Here is a 22795-nt window from a genome sequence, read left to right on the forward strand (position 1 = left end):
CTAAAAGGCTCTAGCACAGACGATCCATTCGGGCAAGCAAAGATCGCGCTGCACCGAACGCCAGTAGTCGCTAAGGAGACGCAAGTCAGATTGTACTGAGATCCCACTCACCATTTCCCCTAATGACGTGCCACATTGACGATGAGTCCCGCCTTATACTCAGCGTTAAGCACCTACATGCATACACAGGGAGACAACTTATTAAAATTACTATTAACAATTTAAAAACGTATTAACAGGTCTAACGAAATACTGTCGCCTGTCACGTAGTTACGTCAGCGATTAGGTTGTGTGTAGGTTGTCGTGATAAATGGCACGAAATAACAAATCTGTCGGACAACGAATATTATATGTTCCAAATGATCGCCACAGGGCGCAAATTAGCTAGTGTAATCGGCATGGTAGTAGCTTCTCTCGCTGCTCCCTGGGTAGTGATGTGCACCGTACCACTTCACCTCGATGGGGACGCGATGCCACTGTCACATCTGCATATGACTTTTGTACTTGCTTTCATACGCCCACATTTTATTATTAGCACATATTTCTTATAACTTGAGGAAATAGTACGTCGGTATAAAACCAAACTCTTGTGTGTACACACCCAACATTAGAGCTATTAAAGTATGCCACTCCTGACACCACTGTTAATGTATATGATCCCACTTATGGTCGCCAATGCTGATGTATATGGGCTGGGAAGGGGGGAGAAAGTTCTTACATATGCCTCGTGACGACAGTGTGCAGGAGAGTGGGCATGCAGGGCTGCCGTTAAATGACAAAACAGGAAATTAGGTACAATAAAGAGGATATATTTCAATGTACGGTGTACAAGGGGAGCGCCTAGTCGGAAGTTATCAGGTTTAGGCCAGTCTAGGAGGTCCAACAATTAATTGAAATGGGCAACGGATGGGGAAGTAGTCTATGTTAACTTAAGTTGGTGGTCGTGAAAAGGAGAGCGAGAGGCTCTGGCTTCCGAAAAGAAGCCAGTTCTGCTCGAGCTCTGGATTACAAGAGAGAGAGAGAGAGGCAACTACAGGGTGTTTCAAAAATGACCGGTATATTTGAAACGGCAATAAAAACTAAACGAGCAGCGATAGAAATACACCGTTTGTTGCAATATGCTTGGGACAACAGTACGTTTTCAGGCAGACAAACTTTCGAAATTACAGTAGTTACAATTTTCAACAACAGATGGCGCTGTGGTCTGGGAAACTCTATAGTACGATATTTTCCACATATCCACCATGCGTAGCAATAATATGGCGTAGTCTCTGAATGAAATTACCCGAAACCTTTGACAACGTGTCTGGCGGAATGGCTTCACATGCAGATGAGATGTACTGCTTCAGCTGTTCAATTGTTTCTGGATCCTGGCGGTACACCTGGTCTTTCAAGTGTCCCCACAGAAAGAAGTCACAGGGGTTCATGTCTGGCGAATAGGGAGGCCAATCCACGCCGCCTCCTGTATGTTTCGGATAGCCCAAAGCAATCACACGATCATCGAAATATTCATTCAGGAAATTAAAGACGTTGGCTGTGCGATGTGGCCGGGCACCATCTTGCATAAACCACGAGGTGTTCGCAGTGCCGTCTAAGGCAGTTTTTACCGCCACAAATTCACGAAGAATGTCCAGATAGCGTGATGCAGTAATCGTTTCGGATCTGAAAAATGGGCCAATGATTCCTTTGGAAGAAATGGCGGCCCAGACCAGTACTTTTTGAGCATGCAGGGACGATGGGACTGCAACATGGGGCTTTTCGGTTCCCCATATGCGCCAGTTCTGTTTATTGACGAAGCCGTCCAGGTAAAAATGGCGTGAATGGAGGGACGAATGGAGACGTGTCGTCTTCAGCGATGAGAGTCGCTTCTGCCTTGGCGCCAATGATGGTCGTATGCGTGTTTGGCGCCGTGCAGGTGAGCGCCACAATCAGTACTGCATACGACCGAGGCACACAGGGCCAACACCCGGCATCATGGTGTAGGGAGCGATCTCCTACACTGGCCGTACACCACTGGTGATCGTCGAGGGGACACTGAATAGTGCACGGTACATCCAAACCGTCATCGAACCCATTGTTCTACCATTCCTAGACCGGCAAGGGAACTTGCTGTTCCAACAGGACAATGCACGTCCGCATGTATCCCGTGCCACCCAACGTGCTCTAGAAGGTGTAAGTCAACTACCCTGGTCAGCAAGATCTCCGGATCTGTCCCCCATTGAGCATGTTTGGGACTGGATGAAGCGTCGTCTCACGCGGTCTGCACGTCCAGCACGAACGCTGGTCCAACTGAGGCGCCAGGTGGAAATGGCAAGGCAAGCCGTTCCACAGGACTACATCCAGCATCTCTACGATCATCTCCATGCGAGAATAGCAGCCTGCATTGCTACGAAAGGTGGATATACACTGTACTAGTGCCGACATTGTGCATGCTCTGTTGCCTGTGTCTATGTGCCTGTGGTTCTGTCAGTGTGATCATGTGGTGTATCTGACCCCAGGAATGTGTCAATAAAGTTTCCCCTTCCTGGGACAATGAATTCACGGTGTTCTTATTTCAATTTCCAGGAGTGTAGCTGTACTTGTTGGCGATTGTCGAAGAAGGGCGGAGAAAATCGCGAAGAAGATTTTGGACTCACCTTTAGTTCGAACAGCGAATTGTTGGTAGAGGAACACTTCATAATGTTCTAAAACGATCTTACACACCATTGGAAGTTATTCTTCAACTCTATTGATTTTCAGTTTTAAATTAAATTAAGTAAAATACAATGTCTAATGTCAGTTTGCTTCTACATAACATCCATATTCTCGACGTTGTTTGTCTACTGTAGCGGTACCACCGTTTACGATAGGAACAGTTAGTTTTGTGCAATATTCTGAGCACAATGTGCCGGCCGGATTGCAGAGAGTTACGTGTACCAACAGTTGTGAAGTAGAATAGAGGCCACAGGGCCATCAAATTTCCAGAAAGAGTATACGTAGTGGTTTTGCATGTCACAAATCACAGGCAGAAGGGGCCCACTGGCCAACCTAGGATGTTATGAGTAGGTGATGCGAAGCAGCATGTATGACAAAACAGAGGTGCACAGCCACATATAAATAGGTGCGGGTTTCTAACGAGATTCATTCAAGTTTGACAGCTGTCCTGGATGTTAGGCATGTCACACCACCATCTACATGCAGCAGCAAACGGGGAGCCAGCATTCCAGCCCACAGTGGGTCACTGGTCCGACCCTCTGAGGCCAATTCAGGGTCCATAGCCATCCAGCGGCGGGAAACTCCATGGCTCGCTACTGTGGGCAGTCGTCCTGGCTTCCAACACACGCCAGAGGCATCCAGAGGCGAGGAAGACAGATTTGGACACCAGATCAAGGTCGCTTGTTGTCGCCCTGATCTCAACCACGCTGGTGAGAAGCACAGAGCTGGCCTCTTGCAGCTCACGCCAAGCGGCGCTGAATCGGCAGGGACGCAGACTGCTGAGTCGACTGCCAGCATCCTGATGACGCCACAACTATGCTGGCGTCCGAGGCCGAAACACAGTGCTAGAATGGGTCGCTGAGGCAGCCATTCCATGCCAAACCGTTTCGCAGCCAGTGAAGTGCTGTCCATAGCATTGCGGACCCCAGTGATGCAGATTGAGGGGAACACGGCACTGTAGTTGGAAACAATAAATCACTTGGAAAGCTTGGAAAAGTCTTATTACGGTGCCTTCTACCCCTTCCTGCCTCATTTGATCATCCTGATACATTCAGTGGCAGAAGATCCCATTAAATTTGGTGTCAGAAGTTGCAAAAATTTTGTGGCAAAGTCATAATAAATAGGTGTTGAACGATGTCAGAGTCGTATGATTTCCTGTTTAAATTTTTAGTTATCGACACTGCTGTGTCAGCAAAGTCGTGTTTACTGCACCAGTTCATACACTCCTGGAAATTGAAATAAGAACACCGTGAATTCATTGTCCCAGGAAGGGGAAACTTTATTCACACATTCCTGGGGTCAGATACATCACATGATCACACTGACAGAACCACAGGCACATAGACACAGGCAACAGAGCATGCACAATGTCGGCACTAGTACAGTGTATATCCACCTTTCGCAGCAATGCAGGCTGCTATTCTCCCATGGAGACGATCGTAGAGATGCTGGATGTAGTCCTGTGGAACGGCTTGCAATGCCATTTCCACCTGGCGCCTCAGTTGGACCAGCGTTCGTGCTGGACGTGCAGACCGCGTGAGACGACGCTTCATCCAATCCCAAACATGCTCAATGGGGGACAGATCCGGAGATCTTGCTGACCAGGGTAGTTGACTTACACCTTCTAGAGCACGTTGGGTGGCACGGGATACATGCGGACGTGCATTGTCCTGTTGGAACAGCAAGTTCCCTTGCCGGTCTAGGAATGGTAGAACAATGGGTTCGATGACGGTTTGGATGTACCGTGCACTATTCAGTGTCCCCTCGACGATCACCAGTGGTGTACGGCCAGTGTAGGAGATCGCTCCCCACACCATGATGCCGGGTGTTGGCCCTGTGTGCCTCGGTCGTATGCAGTCCTGATTGTGGCGCTCACCTGCACGGCGCCAAACACGCATACGACCATCATTGGCACCAAGGCAGAAGCGACTCTCATCGCTGAAGACGACACGTCTCCATTCGTCCCTCCATTCACGCCTGTCGCGACACCACTGGAAGCGGGCTGCACGATGTTGGGGCGTGAGCGGAAGACGGCCTAACGGTGTGAGGGACCGTAGCCCAGCTTCATGGAGACGGTTGCGAATGGTCCTCGCCGATACCCCAGGAGCAACAGTGTCCCTAATTTGCTGGGAAGTGGCGGTGCGGTCCCCTACGGCACTGCGTCGGATCCTACGGTCTTGGCGTGCATCCGTGCGTCGCTGCGGTCCGGTCCCAGGTCGACGGGCACGTGCACCTTCCGCCGACCACTGGCGACAACATCGATGTACTGTGGAGACCTCACGCCCCACGTGTTGAGCAATTCGGCGGTACGTCCACCCGGCCTCCCGCATGCCCACTATACGCCCTCGCTCAAAGTCCGTCAACTGCACATATGGTTCACGTTCACGCTGTCGCGGCATGCTACCAGTGTTAAAGACTGCGATGGAGCTCCGTATGCCACGGCAAACTGGCTGACACTGACGGCGGCGGTGCACGAATGCTGCGCAGCTGGCGCCATTCGACGGCCAACACCGCGGTTCCTGGTGTGTCCGCTGTGCCGTGCGTGTGATCATTGCTTGTACAGCCCTCTCGCAGTGTCCGGAGCAAGTATGGTGGGTCTGACACACCGGTGTCAATGTGTTCTTTTTTCCATTTCCAGGAGTGTATAATGTAAATTTAAGGATGAAACTAGTCACACAATCGGTGTTGAGTTTGGATCAGAAATATCAAATTTTGGATGAAACTCTGTGTAGCTACAAATATGGGACACGTGCACGGTGCAATTATTTTTAGCTATGGGGAGAGGAATAGACTGTCCAGTTGACATCGTGTAAACAAAATCGAGCTTGCAACTGGTCGGGATGCATTGGATCTTCTCCATGTATGAGAATTCGGTAGTAGCAGAAAGTTGTTTTTAGCAGGGAGTATTTGCAGAAGCGAAATGTATAGAGCTCAAGGGGAGTGGAATTTTAATGTATGGAACTAAGTGTAACATAATAGGACCATCCTTCAACCTGCCAGTTTCAATTTCAGGAGTCACGCAATTGAATGTTCGACAGCCACAGCTGTACAGGCCAGAAGCCACTTTAGAGTTTTTGCCAAGGCAGAACCTGACCTTGTTATATCAAACTCTGAAGCCAGGCCTGTTGAGATCTGTAAACCATTTCATTGTAGAGCAAGATGGGTGCATATCAGCTGAACAGCTTGTGCAACAAGTCGCTCAGTAAAGGGAAAGCCAACGGCAAAAAACGATCATTTTGAGGACTTCTGTGCCAAGAGTCATCCCAGCCTTAACTCATGTGATGTTTTCATTCTGATCAAGCGGAGAGCTAATTCCAAGAGGGAACCAACGGTAGTCCAAGACCCAGTGAATTGGATACTGAGGGCGTGAGACGAGTAGGTAAGCGGTTGATCGAGCAGTGGTCGTCCAGTAAGGAATTTTTACGTTTTGTTTCACGTCATTGTTTTAAGGGGCACTAGATCACCTTTATGTTTTCTACTAGTAAGGAAATATGCCGTTTGTGCCGACCCAAACAAGTTAAGAGCTACTTAAGGGTAGACCCAGGGATCGGGTCTTTCCAAAGAGGGGAATAATGTAGCATCACCACCATTTAGGATAGGGAAAGTTAGTTTTGTGAAATATACATACCAATATTTGCGAAATAGAATAGAGGCCACAGGGCCATCAAATTACTGAAAGAGCATACGTAGCAGTTTTGCATGTCGCAGATCACAGGCAGAAGGGGCCCACTGGCCTACCTAGTGTGTTATGAGTATGTGATGTGAAGTGGTGCATATGGCAAAACAGAGGCACACAGCCACATACAAATAGGTGCACGTTTCTAACGAGATTCACACAAGTGTGGAAGTGTGGCAGCTCTCTGGGGTAGTGGGGCATGTTACACCACCAGCTACATGCAGCAGCAGATGGGGCGCCAGCTTTCCAATCCGCAGCGGGTCACTGGTTCGATCCTCTGAGGCTGACGTGGGGTCCGCAGCCAGCCAGCAGCAGGCCACTCCACAGCTTGCTACCGCAGGCAGTCGTGCTGGCTTCCAACACATGCTGGAGGCATCCCAAGGCGAGGGCCACAGATTCGGATGCAAGATCACGGGCGCTTGTTGTCGCCGCAATCTTAGCCACACCTGCGAGAAGCATGCAGATGGCCACCTGTGGCTCCCACCGAGCAGCGATGAGTCAGCAGGGATGCTGACTACTGAGTCGACTGCCGGCATCCTGACGACGACGCAACTCCGCTGGCATACAAGAGCGACACACACAGTGCGTACATGGGTCGCTGAGGCAGCCATTCCGCGCCAAGCCATTTTGCAGCCAGCAAAGTGGTGTCCTCAGCATTGTGGGACCCAGTGATGTAGACTGAGGGGAACACGTCACTGTATTTGGAAGCAATAAATCATTTGGAAAGCTTGGACGAGTCCTATTATGGTGCCTTCTACCTCTTCCCACCGAATTTGGTCATCGTGATACATTCGATTGCAGAAGATCCCACTACACTGCCAACACTGTGAAGTACCATACTCCATCAAAGAGATTCGAAGATTGAGATTTTTTAGTAATTCCATTCGAATGAAAGAGGAGATGTTTTCGAAGCTTCATCTATCTCTGGGTTTATCTGGCTCAAGTGTACCTTGCCAGTAAATAGCTTTTTCGTAGCTGCTCACCGTCATTGAAACAGGTATTTACCGGCAATATAGAAACATGAGGCAGTTCACAAACGTGGAGTCATGTATAGATATGTTATAGAATGTTTTATAATAACAGAAACTTTCAGAGTGTAACTTGTGTGGCTGGCCGGGGCAGCCGAGTGGTTCTAGGCACTACAGTCTGGAACTGCGCGACCGCTAAGGTCGCAGGTTCGAATCCTGCCTCGGGCATGGATGTGTGTGATGACCTTAGGTTAGTTAGGTTTAAGTAGTTCTAAGTTCTACGGGCGTGATGATCTTAGACGTCAAGTCCCATAGTGTTCAGACCCATTCGTAAGTTGTGTTTACTTTCAGACATAGACTGGCAATCACGTTGAGATTTCTGGCCACAGGGAGAATATGCGACTAGTTGATCTTTGCAAGAAGAATTACAACAAATATATGATTCATTATAGATAACACAGACTTCTGAGATAATGCTTCTGTTAGACGAATGATCAAGCACCACAATTTTTTAGAAAGCTAAAGGTGAAAAAAAGAAAAGATTTGGGAGGGGGGTGGGGTGGACGCACCTGCTACCTTTCCTCATATAGTTTATGAACCCACAGTCCTATCAACTGCACATCTTCCAGAGAACAATTGCGCCTCCTTAGATGACATACGCTTGCTAATGACTGTATCTTCAAATGTCATTATTTGATATTTAATACGTGAGTCGTACCAAATCACGAGCTTTTGAGACATCACTGCATGTCAGCATTGAAATGGCAAACTTTCGCAGCACACAAATTGTAATATTAAAAACATCACCTGCAAGAAGCCTTTACCTACCGAGTTCTCGAGAGGTGCCACACAAGTTTCAAACAGCTTATGTTAATGCTATGTACTCTATGAGAAAAACGGCTCAAAAAATACAAAGTTTGACGCCGTACGTTATGGCGGCTCCTATGCTCTGCTTGTGAAGTAAAACGATGTCGCATATGATTGCCAAGTCTCTCTCAACGAGGCAAAAATTTGGCGCATCAGATTCCTCACAGTAGGGCAACGTGGAATTTCACGCTGTAACGTCCCCAGTTCTTCACCTGGGGCCATGAGAAACACGGGCCCCGCAACGAACTTGGGACGTCACAGTAAACGGCTTGCCTGCCAGATTTCGCGAACGCTCGAGTCCGTTCAGGGCCCACGGAAAAATCAACATGTAATTCAGTAGGTACCCACCAAAGGTCCTAGCTTTGTTGTGTGCTATGGAGATCTTGCATGCATTTAAACACGTAGTCAAAAATTATTAAACCCCCTTTGAATTAGTTATTCGCTCCATGCAGGTAATGGCTATTGGAACTCGTAAGACCTGCAGTGTCAAGTGTTGTGATTTACGCACTATGGCCTGTATTTCTCGTGGGCCTCGCTCCACGTCTGGGACTCCCGCCCACGTATATTTTCACGTCGCGTGGGAGGGCAGCTTCAGTATGGATTCATTTAAAACCATGTTCCTTTAAGCATGGTATATTATGTAGTAAAAAGATATACAAAATTAAAAACAGAGCAGCAGAACAGTTCAGCAAATAGTCATAGTAATGTTTTCCCCTGAAGATAATCTCCTCATCAGCAAATTTGAGGCAAACTCTTGTGGAGGCTATAAAATTCTATTTCTTCTAATGCATCTAACCTAGATGCTACTCCCGTGGTATGTTCTTTAAATTGTATGAAATTATGGCCTGTCTGTCCTGCATGTTGTTTATTACAGTCGTTGCGTGTAATATTGTAAACACCAGATTTGTTAATCTTATTCAGTTGGTTATTTATAGTTTAGATTAGATTAGATTAGATTTACTTTCATTCCAACTGATCTGTAGTGAGGAGGTCCTCCAGGATGTGGAACATGTCAGAAGAACAACAATACATGACAAATATTTACAACTAAAACAAATAAGCTAATGTACCATTCCACAGGTCCAAGTGGAATGATCGTCATTTTTTAATGAACACTAAGACTCATTTTACAAATACTAATGCACTGAATTTAAAATAAAAAAGTTTTTTATTTATTTATAAGGTAATAAACATGTAATACAACTACTGAAATACTTATTTACAATGAACACATTACTGCACTGAAATGGTGCAGAAGTTAGATTATACTTACACACAACCACACACACACACAGACACACAAATTTTCAGTGAACACATTACTGCACTGAAATTGTGCAGAAGTTATGTTGTACTTATATACAAATCAGTTGGTTTTACTAAGAAATTCATCAATGGAATAGAAGGAGTTGGCCACCAATAAATCCTTTAGGCTTCTCTTAAACTGAATGTCATTGGTTGTTAAGCTTTTTATGGCTGCTGGCAAGTTATTGAAAATGTGTGTTCCTGAATAATGCACACCTTTTTGTACAAGACTAAGTGACTTTAAATCCTTGTGAAGATTATTGTTATTTCTAGTATTGATTCCATGAATTGAGCTGTTGGTTTGAAAAAGTGATATATTTTTAATGACAAATTTCATTAAGGAATAAATATATTGGGAAGCTGTAGTTAGTATCCCTAGTTCCCTAAACAGACTTCTGCAGGATGTTATTGAGTTCACACCACATATAATTCTTACTGCACGTTTTTGTGCCCGGAAAACTTTAGCTTGGCTTGATGAATTACCCCAAAAAATAATACCATATGACATTATGGAATGAAAGTAAGCATAGTATGCCAGCTTTTTCATTTTTATATCCCCAATGTCTGACAAAATTCGCATTGCAAACAGAGATTTGTTAAGACGCTTCAGCAGTTCTGTGGTCTGCTCCTCCCAGTTGAATTTATTATCAAGCTGTAATCCCAAGAATTTAACACTGTCCACTTCTTCTATCTTCTTGTCATCGTATGTTAGACGTATACTCTTGGGACACCCCTTACAAGTTCTGAACTGCATGTAGTGTGTTTATTCAAAGTTTAGTGACAAAGAATTGGCTAGGAACCAGTGATTAATGTCCACAAATATTTTATTGGCTGATCTTTCTAAGACTACACTTGATTTGCTATTTATTGCAATGTTTGTATCATCGGCAAACAAAACAAACTTGGCATCTGGTAATGTTACTGATGAAAGGTCATTGATATACACAAGGAAAAGTAAGGGCCCCAAAATGGAACCTTGTGGGACCCCACATGTAATTAGTTCCCAGTTGGATGATGCCTGATAGCTTGATACATGTCTCTTTCCTAATAACACCCTTTGTTTCCTGCCAGAGATATAAGATTTGAACCATTTTGCAGCATTTCCTGTTACACTATAATATTCTAGTTTACTTAAAAGGATATTGTGATTTACACAGTCAAATGCCTTTGACAGATCACAAAATATACCAGTTGCCTGCAATTTTTTGTCTAATGAATTAAACACATTTTCACTGTAAGTGAAGATAGGCTTCTCAATATCAGAACCTTTTAGAAATCCAAACTGTGACTTTGACAGTATGTTATTTGAGATAAGATGGTTATAAAGACGACTGCACATTACTTTTTCGAAAATTTTTGAGAATTCTGGCAACAGTGAAATTGGACGGAAATTTGATGCTATTTCTTTATCTCCCTTCAAAACAGTGGCTTAACTTCAGCATATTTCAGCCATTCAGGAAATATTCCACTGATAAACGACTGGTTACACAGATAGCTTAATATGTTACTTAGATCAGAATCACATTCTTTAATTAACTTTGTTGATATTTCATCATACTCACTAGATGTTTTTGATTTTAAAGATTTTATGATGGACATTATTTCTGTTGGGGTGGTGAGGGTCAAATTCATATTATGGAAGGTACTTGAAATGTCTGGTCTAAGGTAATCCATAGCAGCATCTACAGAACCTGAAAACCCCATCTTTTCAGTAACAGTTATAAAATGTTTGTTAAACAACACTATACAAATCTGTCACCAATGTATCATTTACTCTTAATGCTATTTGTTCCTCTTCATGTCTGGTTCTACCAGTCTCCTCCTACACTATGTCCCATATTGTCTTTATTTTGTTATCTGATATGACTATCTTTTCCTTGTAATATATTTGCTTTGACATCCGTATTACAGTCTTTAATATTTTGCAGTATTTCTTATAATGTGCTATAGCATCAACATTGGAAATGTTTCGGATTGACAGATACAGTTTTCTTTTTGTTTTACAAGATACCCCTATTCCTCGAGTAATCCATGGCTTCTTTGTAGACTTTGCTCTAACCTTGGTAGGTTTTGGGGGAAAGCAGTGTTCAAATAAGGTAAGCACTTTATTAGCAAAAATGTTATATTTTTCATTCATGCCATGAGCACTGTAAACATCAGTCCAGTGAAAGTCTCTGAGGAGTGTCCTAAAATAATCAATTTTTGGCTTACTGATTACCCTCTTGAGCTCAGATTTAACAGATTTTATATCCTGTTCAGTATTAACATTTAACAGAAGGAACTGCATGTCATGGTCTGAGAGGCCATTGACTATTGGTTTTGTAATATAATTTTGTTCATTGGACTTTTCTATAAAGATATTATCAATGGCTGTTTGTGAGCAAGTGGCTATCTTAGTGGGGAACTTTACTGTGGGAATTAAGTTGTTGAATGATAGTGTTACTAACTCAAATAAGTTCTTATTGGGAGAGTCTTTAAGGAAATCTACATTGAAATCACCAGCAACCACTATTTCTTTGTTTTTGGTTGTTAAATGGGCCAGTACAGCTTCAAGGTGGTTTACAAACAGATTAAAGTTACCTGCAGGTGCTCGATATACACTTAATATTATGAAAGATTTTTTGTGAAAATCTAATTCTGTTGCACATGCTTCCATATGCTGTTCTAGGCAAAATTAATGAATGTCTATGTTCTTAAATTTATGACAGTTCCTGATGAATGTGGCAACTCCTCCTTTCTCCATTTCTGATCTACAAAAGTGAGATGCTAACCTAAACCCTGTAACACTTAAAAGTTCTATACCAGTGGTCACATGATGTTCTGAGAGGCAGATTATGTCAGCTGGGTTTGAAGACTCTAATTCATCTATGCAGATAGTTAATTCATTAATTTTATTTCTCAGTCCTCGAATATTTTGATGCAATAAAGATAGCTGACATTTCACATTGGCTGAGTTAAAATTGGGTGGAGTTAAAATATCTGCTGACAGTTGAAAATTCTTAACCAATGGCTGTTTATGTTGATGTAATAAACTGGAATTATGTTTTTTTGATTTCTTTCTCAAACTGAAGGTTTGTCTCAGTTCTAACCTCTCTTAAAATTTGCTTTCTTTCTGTCCTCCCTACCCTGAAAAAGGGTCTTTTCTGAATCCTATAACCACTGGTATTTTACCACTCATGACAGTACCTCCCCCCTTTAACTTTCCTGCTATTTCCCCAGCCAATTTACCCTTCCCCTTCCTGTTGAGGTGAAGGCCATGCCTAGTATAATCCCACCTACTGATAGAATCAACATGAACCACACCAATGTGTGACCCCGCACCCGACATGAGCAGCCGTTCCAGCTCCAAATTAACTCTCTTGACAGAAGAGTTCAAATGAGGTCGGTCATGGCGCCCAAGAACAGATACAAACTCAACACTGGTATGCTTCGATGCTGATGCAATCTTCGCCAGGATCTCTGTCAATACTGTTACCTGCCCCACCCACTATAACCACGGTGTCTTCCTTAGTGAAATCTTTGCAAAGTGATCCTAAATGCTCTGTCACCTGCTCCAGACCAGCACTAGGTTTAAAAAAATTGGTGACCTGGTATTCTGATCCTAGTTCATCCTGCAAGAGTGTGCTTCAGTTTTGCTGAAAAGAGTTCCTGGTGACATAACTTAAGTTAATATTTTGATTTCGAAATAAACGATCTGTCTTCTCCAAAATGTTGCCCGTATATGTCATACTGACGAAACTTAGTGTCTCTGTAGTTGACACATTTACAGACTCCGTTTAACTTTATTTAGAATAGCTTCCACCTCTTCAGTACTACAGCCATTTGCACTTGCAATTTGTATCAAAACTGAGATTTCTCTTTCGGTTCAGAATTCTACGAATAATTGTCCTAATGAATGCCATTTATAATGCCTTTTTATATTTACAGGGAAGAGATGATTTTGAGTTAATAACCGTGGCTGTAGCAGTAGGCTTTCTGTATACGCCGAAATATCTGCCTCTACTATTTACAATTGTCAAGGCCAGGAAATTAATTAATTAGTCTTCTTCGTGTTCGACTGTGAATTGCATCTTACGTGTACAACTCAGGATTTGTGTCTTGTTATCGATTTCATCTCCTATGCTCCTGTAAAGTACTATTAATATAATGTTTTCTATTGGGCATACACTTCCTTTATGTACTGCAGCTCAGTTAAACTCTTGTGTTCATAAATTAAAAACTCAAATGTAAATTCATTTATTTAGCTATCCACTATTCGCACACTAACTGTCTACATTAGAAAAAGGGGAATACAGTAAACATGGGAAACTTTAAGTATTGCAGTATACTGAAACTCTTATATTTTCTGTTGTTTTATAACATGAAGATCTTTCCTGCAGCAAAACGAAAGTCTTCGCACATATTGGCATACAGTTTAGCTTATGTATTTATCGCTATGTTATAATTTCCAATATATATTTCACTTTCTTTCCAAAACATCATTCATAGCATAGTATTACAATAAGTTTCCTCATTTAATTAACATGAGGAAAGAAACCTCTCAAATATACCCATTCTGTAAAATGACACATGATTTTGGTACTGTTTAAATGATTCTACGATGTGGATGAAACACTTTTCTGGCCTATTTTGTTTTGGTCGCTTTGTATTAAATGCATGGGGTATAAATCATTTTCACATCTTCTTTTGAGAAATAATGTCTATGTTTATATATTGGTGCACACACACACTTGTGCATGTGAATGCATGTGGTTTTCTCAAGCGTTACAGAAGTAAGTATTTGAATTTTATGTAAGTCTTCAGGATTTCGTGGCCGTTGTCGCTAAAGTTAAAATATTCAGGGTTGTTAGGTCGCGTCATATTTCCTCTAGAATAATCGACGTTTCGACCCCTCTGCTGGGAATTTCTTCAGGATGTTTCGGTGTCCGCTGTTGCTAGAACACTCTCAGAGACCAGTGTCGCGTTCTTTTAGAAAGAGGGGGTTTTCCCGCTTTTGTACTGGAGAACTGGGAGTATTGCTTAAAACTATTGTGGCTACCACTGGAGGGCCATCGTCATAGGTTGACATTCCCGCGTTGATGCAGAGGAAAGGGCGTTATTGGCTAAAATCTTCTGTATACAATTGGTATCCAATAGTACCAAACACATTTCACATAACCGTAGTAGGCATCTTCAGTGGTTCCAAGGAAATAAAAGCGATAATTATTTAACTATCAATATTTGCTTATTAAGATTTTTAATGTTTCCTGGCAGCACAGTTCAGTTATCTTAATATTTACACTGTTTACAGTTGCAGAATTGTAAGGTAGCCATTACTATTATATTTCCTACGATTTACGTGTGTCCGTTGACTGTTTTTTGCTATGCATTGAACTTGCCTTTTCTCTTTAGTTAACTGATGCGTCATGAAACCCGTAGAGGGTAGCAGTGAAGCTGGATGTCAGCGTGGGGACGGGAGGCCTGTGATGTGCTTGTGGTGGTTACAATCCTATAATTGTAAGTGGTTAAAATATTAAGTTAACCTAAATGTGATGCCGTGAAACAATACCTGTCTCACATCAGTATATTTATAGTGAAATAATAAGGTTTTCCTGCTTTCTAGACAACTGAAAATGGCTAATGTGGACAGCTGCAACATGATTGCTAAAAAATTATGATTCCTTTCGAAACGGCAGGGATTATTTATTCTTATCTGCAAGATAAAAATAATTGGCGTAGCAGCTTTGGGAGAATGGCTGCAAATATTTGTTGTTAAGGAGTACATCAAAATCTCTTCACATTTACATGTTATGGACTATTATATTGTTTCTATCAGTATAAATAATGTCGCTTCTTACATTAATCAGTATTGTAGATCGAAAACGGATTCCATCGACAAGTTAATATACTGTGTTGGATATTTATATTTCCGGATAAAAGCTCATTAAATAAGCAGTGTATTTTTTTCCAGAAGAGTGAAATGTTGGCGATGTTTCAAATATTTCCAAGTCCCCTCGGTAAGCAGATCCGGAGATGGGACGGAAATTAATTTCCTCTTTCGCTGACTGATAAATTCCTTAGCAGGCAGGCAGGAAGAGGCTCTCTTGCGGAGTGCGTCCGCTCTCAGACTGCACCCGCTGTAATTAAATTGTTTTTAAATTGAAATGCTGAACTAAAAAACAGGTACGACCCATCGGTCGTCTGAGCCGGCAGAGAAACATCTAACGCTCGGAAAGCTTTTATTTTTTACTTTAAACGCGTTATTTCTCGCCGTATGAATCGGTCTCTAATGAGCTCATTACCTACAAGGATTTAAAAGGATGCCCAATGGAAACCTTCCGAATTGCCTGGTTGGACTGGGAGATTGGAACAATTTTACTTTATGTGTTTGTGTGTATAGGTGGGTAGGTAGTTAGCAACAGTTTTATCCGGGTATCACATTGAGATGACTGGAAGTACAGGGCAGCAGACACAAAAAACGAAAAGCTAATGTTTCTTCAGTCTAGAGCACAGAACTGAACACCTCAGTCCAAACAGTAGACCGAAACAATTAATCAAACAGCACCACAGTCGTAAATATATACCTGCATGCATCCTCAGCTCGTAACCGTAAGGGTGTATTCATGGCAGTTATTTACTTTTTGTAAAGGGACTTCCTCCTGTAGCAGTACTTTTCCTCAACAATACTTGTCGATATCAGTATTATTTTTCGAATTTTGGACAGATCAGTATCATCTCAGTTGCTTTTTTGAAAACTTTCATATTATTTTATATGCAGTATGTTATGCGGGTAAGCTACTACAAACAGCATAGTGAACGCATTATTGTGGCCAAGATAGATACGAAGCCCACGCCTACCACAGTAGTACAAATTTATATGCCAACTAGCTCCGCAGATGACGAAGAGATTGATGAAATGTATGCTGAGATAAAAGAACTTATTCAGATAGTAAAGGGAGACGAAAATGTAATAGTCAGGGGTGACTGGAACCCGATAGTAGGAAAAGAAAGAGAAGGAAACGTAGTAGGTGAATATGGAATGGGATTCAGGAACGAAAGAGGAAGCGGCCTGGTAGAATTTTGCACAAAGCATAACTTAATCATAGCTAACACTTGGTTCAAGAATCATAAAAGAAGGTTGTATACATGGAAGAAACCTGAAGATACTGGAAGGTCTCATAGATTACATAGTGGTAAGACAGATATTCAGGAACCAAGTTTTACATTGTAAGACATTTCCAGGGGCAGATGTGGACGAGGGCTAATAGAATTCCTTGGGTAACAGAAGAGATATTGAATTTAATTGATGAAAGGAGAAAATATAACAAAGCAATAGATGAAACGTGCAAAAAGGAATACAAACGTCTGAAAAATGAGATCGACAGGAAGTGCAAAATGGCTAAGCAGGGATGGCTAGCGGACAAATGTAAGGATGTTGAGGCGCATATCACTAGGGGTAAGGTAGATACTGCCTACATGAAAATTAAAGAGACCTTTGGAGAAAACAGAACCACTTGCATGAATATCTAGGGTTCAGGTGGAAACCCAGTTATAAGTAAAGAAGGGAAAGCAGAAAGGTGGAAGGAGTATATAAAGAGTCTATACAAGGGTGATGTTCTTGAGGACAATATTATAGAAATGGAAGAGAATGTGGATGAAAATGAAATAGGAGCTATGATATTGTGTGAAGAGTTTGACAGAGCACTGAAAGACCTACGTCGAAACAAGGCCCTGGGAGCAGACAACATACCTTTATAACTAATGAGAGCCTTGGGAGAGCCAGGCCTAACAAAACTCTACCATCTAGTGAGCAAGATGTATGAGACAGGCGAATTACCCTCATACTTCAAGAAGAATATAATAATTTCAATCCCACAGAAAGCAGGTGTTGCCATATGTGAAAATTACCGAACTATCAGTTTAATAAGCCACGGCTGCAAACTACTAACACGAAATCTTTACAGACGAATGGAAAAACTGGTAGAATCCAACCTCGGGGAAGATCAGTTTGGATTCCGTAGAAATGTTGGAACACGTGAGGCAATACTGACCCTACGGCTTATCTTTGAAAATAGATTAAGGAAAGGCAAACCTACGTTTCTAGCATTTGTAGACTTAGAGAAAGCTTTTGACAATATTGACTGGAATACCCTCTTTCAAATTCTGAAGGTGGCAGGGGTAAAATACAGGGAGCGAACAACCATTTACAATTTGTACAGAAACCAGATGACCAGATGAACAAGCAGAAAAGGAAACAAAAGAAAAATTCGGACTAGGAATTAAAATCCATGGAGAGGAAATAACAACTTTAAGGTTCGCCGATGACATTGTAATTCGGTCAGAGACTGCAAAGGACCTGGAAGAGCAGCTGAACGGAATGGACAGTGTCTTGAAAAGAGGATATAAGATGAACATCAACAAAAGCAATTAGGAAATGAGAGGCTTAAAGTAGTAAATGAGTTTTGCTATTTGGGGACCAAGGATATAAAATGTAGGCAGGCAATGGCAAGGAAAGCCTTTGTGAAGAAGAGAAATTTGTTAACATGGAGTATAGATTTAAGTGTCAGGAAATCGTTTCTGAAAGTATTCGTATGGAGTGTGGCCGTTTATGGAAGTGAAATGTGGACTTTAAATAGTTTAGACAAGAAGAGAATAGTAGCTATAGAAATTTGGTGCTACAGGAGAATGTTGAAGATTAGATGAGTAGATCACATAACTAATGAGGAGGTATTGAATAGAATTGGAGAGAAGAGAAATTTGTGGCACAACTTGACTAGAAGAAGGGATCGGTAGGTAGGGCGTATTCTGAGGCATCAAGGGAACACCAATTTAGTATTGGAGGGTAGCGTGGAGGGTAAAAGTCGTAGAGGGAGACCAAGAGATGAATACACTAAACAGATTCAGGATATAAGTTACAGTAGGTACTGGGAGATGAAAAAGTTTGCACAGGATATAGTAGCATGGAGAGCTGCATCAAACCAGTCTCTGGACTGAAGACCACAACAACAACAACATGTTATATTCGAAGATTAAATTTGTATAGAGGAGTTACTCTGCAAAATGTTTTAGTTTCGAAGTTATAATCGATAAGTACTTGTTCTGAACACACAGTTAAAATCATTTTTTTTTATGAATAGTTGAAATTACGACTATGGGCACACTTAAAATTTCTATTATAAATTACGCAATAATGTACTAATTACAATGTTTATTTCTGGATGCATTTATGAAATAAATAATGTAACAGAAATAATAATGCAACAGAAACTAGTAGAAATTCATTTGTTAAGGAAAACTGTCAATCCTTTGGAATATGGTTATTTCCTCAGAGTGTGAGAGTTGTTAGAGTCGTAAGCATGCTTCTGATGTGCTCGGGCTTATTTTTCTGTGAACATTCGGCTTTGTTAACGTGAAAAATCAAAAGACTCTATGATATACTGAAATGTGACAACAGATATTTATCTAAAAATAAAAATTCTGGAACAACAATGTACAAATTTATTCAGTTCAGTTCAACCGTGAGGTTCTAAAATTGTTAAGGATCAGACCCCTTAGAGAAGCTGAGCTGGAGCCAACTCAGCATACCAAGCTAAGTTTATTGTAATCTTCGCTCCTCTCAGATCTTCATAAAAGACTAATGGGGACAATAGCTGCAAGTAGGAAGGAGGGTGAGATTACACTTTTATGTTGATTCTTGTTTTAGGGGTACAAGTCCGCCGCCTAAGCAATTTTTCCGCTTAGAGTCCACAATGCAAGTCAGTTTAGGCCTTCTTCTTTTTGTTAAAACTGTTTGTGCGATTTAGCATTTCTGTGGACTCTCTGCGCATTCAAGCACAATAATTACATCGTGACCCGACCGTTGGGTGGCTACGAATAAATAGTGTGGTTTTCTCAACTTCAAATCGTTGAAAACCAACTAGGTCTCCGTTGCGTCTGAGGCTGTCTCCAGTATTACAAGTCGAATCATTAGGCACGAAAGTGTGCCTTCCTTTCCAGCTCATAAAACAGAAATCCTGTAGGATGTAAACACATAACTAATCGCACATCTCTCGACTGGATCCTTCTCTATCTCTCTCTTCTACTGATCGATTCTGGAAAATATTCCCAGGATGATGAGCAACATTTAAAAATCGTGTGACATTCTTGTGGTTACATTACTCCTCATCATTACTTTCTAGATTTGCGACCAGGCTAAGATCTGTCAAGATTCATAGGAGAGGAAGACGAAAGAAATATAAATAGCAAAGCTCATGAAATACGTGAATCAGATGCAGAAAGTTGTGTGAAAAGATAGAATGACTGTATTTAATGCTGGTCTCTGTACTAAATGTTTAATGTTGAATATTAACCTTATTTGTACCTGTAAAGCACGAATACTAATAATACAGTCTATTACAGCAGCATCATATTCGAAACTAAGTATGCCCAGCATATGGAAACAGTTGCGGTATTGCGGACCTTGTTTGTATAACGCAACAAGCAACTGTCATTAATGTGTATATGGACATAGCCTGTTGCACAAAGTGCTTTATGTTTTTAAATGTTTTAGCGATGACAAACCTTTTATAATTTGCTATTTTTGCACATCTTGTGCTGGAGGTCAGCGTAAAATGAAAATAATTTATAACAACAGATTTAAGACCTGAAGATGACGGTATAATCCGTTGAAACCGGTTGCCTCGAACAAACAAAAAAAAAAGTGATCTTGGCTGTTGAATGGTTTTTAAAGTTCCTGTAGAACTTGCTGCAAAAGACCCAGTTTGGTTGATTACAAAAATTAGTTCCCCTTATATCGATCTACAGTTCTTCTCTCGACAGGATTCTTCGAGTAAGAACCAGGGATAGCAACCAAACTTACTTTTCAACTGCACTTCGAAGGGACAATATGTGCCCTGTGATCGGTGGCTAAGTGAAGTAAGCAGTATTGTAATGGGGCTACTGACTTATGTCTAACGTGGATAGCGCCTTTCACTCGTTAGTACCCTACCAGTCCCTCCCAACCCTTCACTCTCCTCTACTCCGTTTCACATTTCTGCCATCCAGATAACATAAACTGTCTAGAAATTTCTCGTGCCCAGCTCACGTACAGTAACCTAAATGTTTGTAAATACTAAAAATGTAAACCGCAGTAAAATGAATTTGGTGTGGAGTGATTTTCAACTAACATTAGAGACAGACTTTTTTAGATACTAGAACCTTTTCAAAAGAGGATGCACTTACAGTTAGAAAGAAACTGTCAAATTGTCTGTTAGCGTCAAGGAAAACGAATTGTTTCAGGCAGGGATGTGCAGAAAATTTGTCAAGGTGGTTGAAAATAAGAATGCAGTCAAGAGACAATGGTCGTTTCTAATAGAACATTATGGGAGGTTTGTATCCTGCAAAGAACAACGCAAATTGTTTAACTACATATTCAGTATAGCAAACCGAATTAAACTTCGCCAGTATACTATTTCACAACGAGTTGAAGCACGTACACGTATCTGAAAAACAGAATAAAGGCACTATTATTAATGCAGTATATGATTATGAGTGGATGGTTCTCGGAGGAATGGAAGAAAATGAAGAAGAGTAGGAGGACGAATAGAAAGAAAGAACTTAACAGTTCAGAGTTGTACACTTATATGTCATGAAATATAACTGTGAAAAAAATGTAAATCTGCTAATTCTGTATGTAGGAGGCCCAGCGGTATACTACTTCCGTTAAATAAGTTACCAAGATTATCGTATTTAAGGATTACTGCTCATCATAAACCTATTCTTGTGTATACGTGAACGTTATCTGTGGTATTTCATAGGAAAGAAAAGTGAGCTGCATATTCTGGCTACTCTCATTTTTGAATACATTTAGCAGAATAACGCCTAATATTAAGATCGTGTACATCCAGTTCATCAAATACTGCAACAGACTAACACATAATATACACTATAAGATCAAAAGTAAGCGTACACCCCCAGAAAATACGTTTCTCATATTAGGTGCAATGTGCTGCCGGATATTCCATATCAGTGACCTCAGTAGTAACTAGACATCGTGAGAGAGCAGAATGGGCGCTCTGCGGAACTCACGGACTTCGAACGTGGTCAGGTAATTGGGTGTCACTTGTGCCATACGTCTGTACGCGAGATTTCCACATTCCTAAATATCTCTATGTCCACTATTTCCGGTGCGATAGTGAAATGTAATTGTGAAGGAACACGAACAGCACAAAAGTCTGTTGACTGACAGAGACCGCTTACAGAGAAAGAGGGTCGTAATGTGTAATAGGCAGACGTCTATCCACACCATCACACAGGAATTTCAAACTACATCAGGATCCGCTGCAAGTACTATGACAGATAGGCGCGAGGTGAAAAAATGGTTCAAATGGCTCTGAGCACTATGGGACTTAACATCTGAGGTCATCAGTCCCCTAGAACTTAGAACTACTTAAACCTAACTAACCTAAGGACATCACACACATCCATGCCCGAGGCAGGATTCGAACCTGCGACCGTAGCGGTCGCTCGGTTCCAGACTGCAGCGCCTAGAACCGCACGGTCACCACGGCCGGCGCGGGAGGTGAGAAAACTTGGATTTCATGGTCGAGAGGCTGCTGATAAGCCACACATCACGCCGGTAAATGCCAAACGACGCCTCGCTTGTTGTAAGGAGAGTAAAAATTGGACGATTGAACAGTGAAGAAACGTTCTGTGGAGTGACGAATCACTATACAGAATGTGTGGATCTGATGGCAGGGTGTGGGTATGGCTGATGCCCGGTGAACGTCATCTGCCAGCGCGTGTGGTACCAAAAGTAAAATTCGGAGGCGGTGGTGTTACGGCGTGGTCGTGTTTTTCATGGAGGGGGCTTGTTCCCCTTGTTTCTTTGCATGGCACTATCACAGCATAGGCCAATATTGATGTTTTAAGCACCTTATTGCTTCCCACTGTTGAAGAGCAATGCGGGGATGGCAATTGCATCTATCAACACGGTCGAACAGCTGTTCAAAATTCACGGCCTGTGGCGGAGTGGTTACACGACAATAACATCCCTGTAATGGACTGACCTGCACAGAGTCCTGACCTGAATCCTACAGAACCCCTTTGGGATGTTTTGGAACGCCGACATCGCGCCAGGCCTCACCGACCGACATCGATACGTCTCCGTAGTGCAGCACTCCGTAAAGAATGGGCTGCCATTCTCCAAGAAACCTTCCAGCACCTGATTGAACGTATGCCTGCGAGAGTGGAAGCTGTCATCAGGGCTAAGAGTGCGCCAACACCATACTGAATTCCAGCATTACCGATGGAGGGCGCCACGAACTTG

The sequence above is a fragment of the Schistocerca cancellata genome, chromosome 2 (genome assembly GCF_023864275.1).
Source record: "Schistocerca cancellata isolate TAMUIC-IGC-003103 chromosome 2, iqSchCanc2.1, whole genome shotgun sequence".
Classification (NCBI taxonomy): domain Eukaryota; kingdom Metazoa; phylum Arthropoda; class Insecta; order Orthoptera; family Acrididae; genus Schistocerca; species Schistocerca cancellata.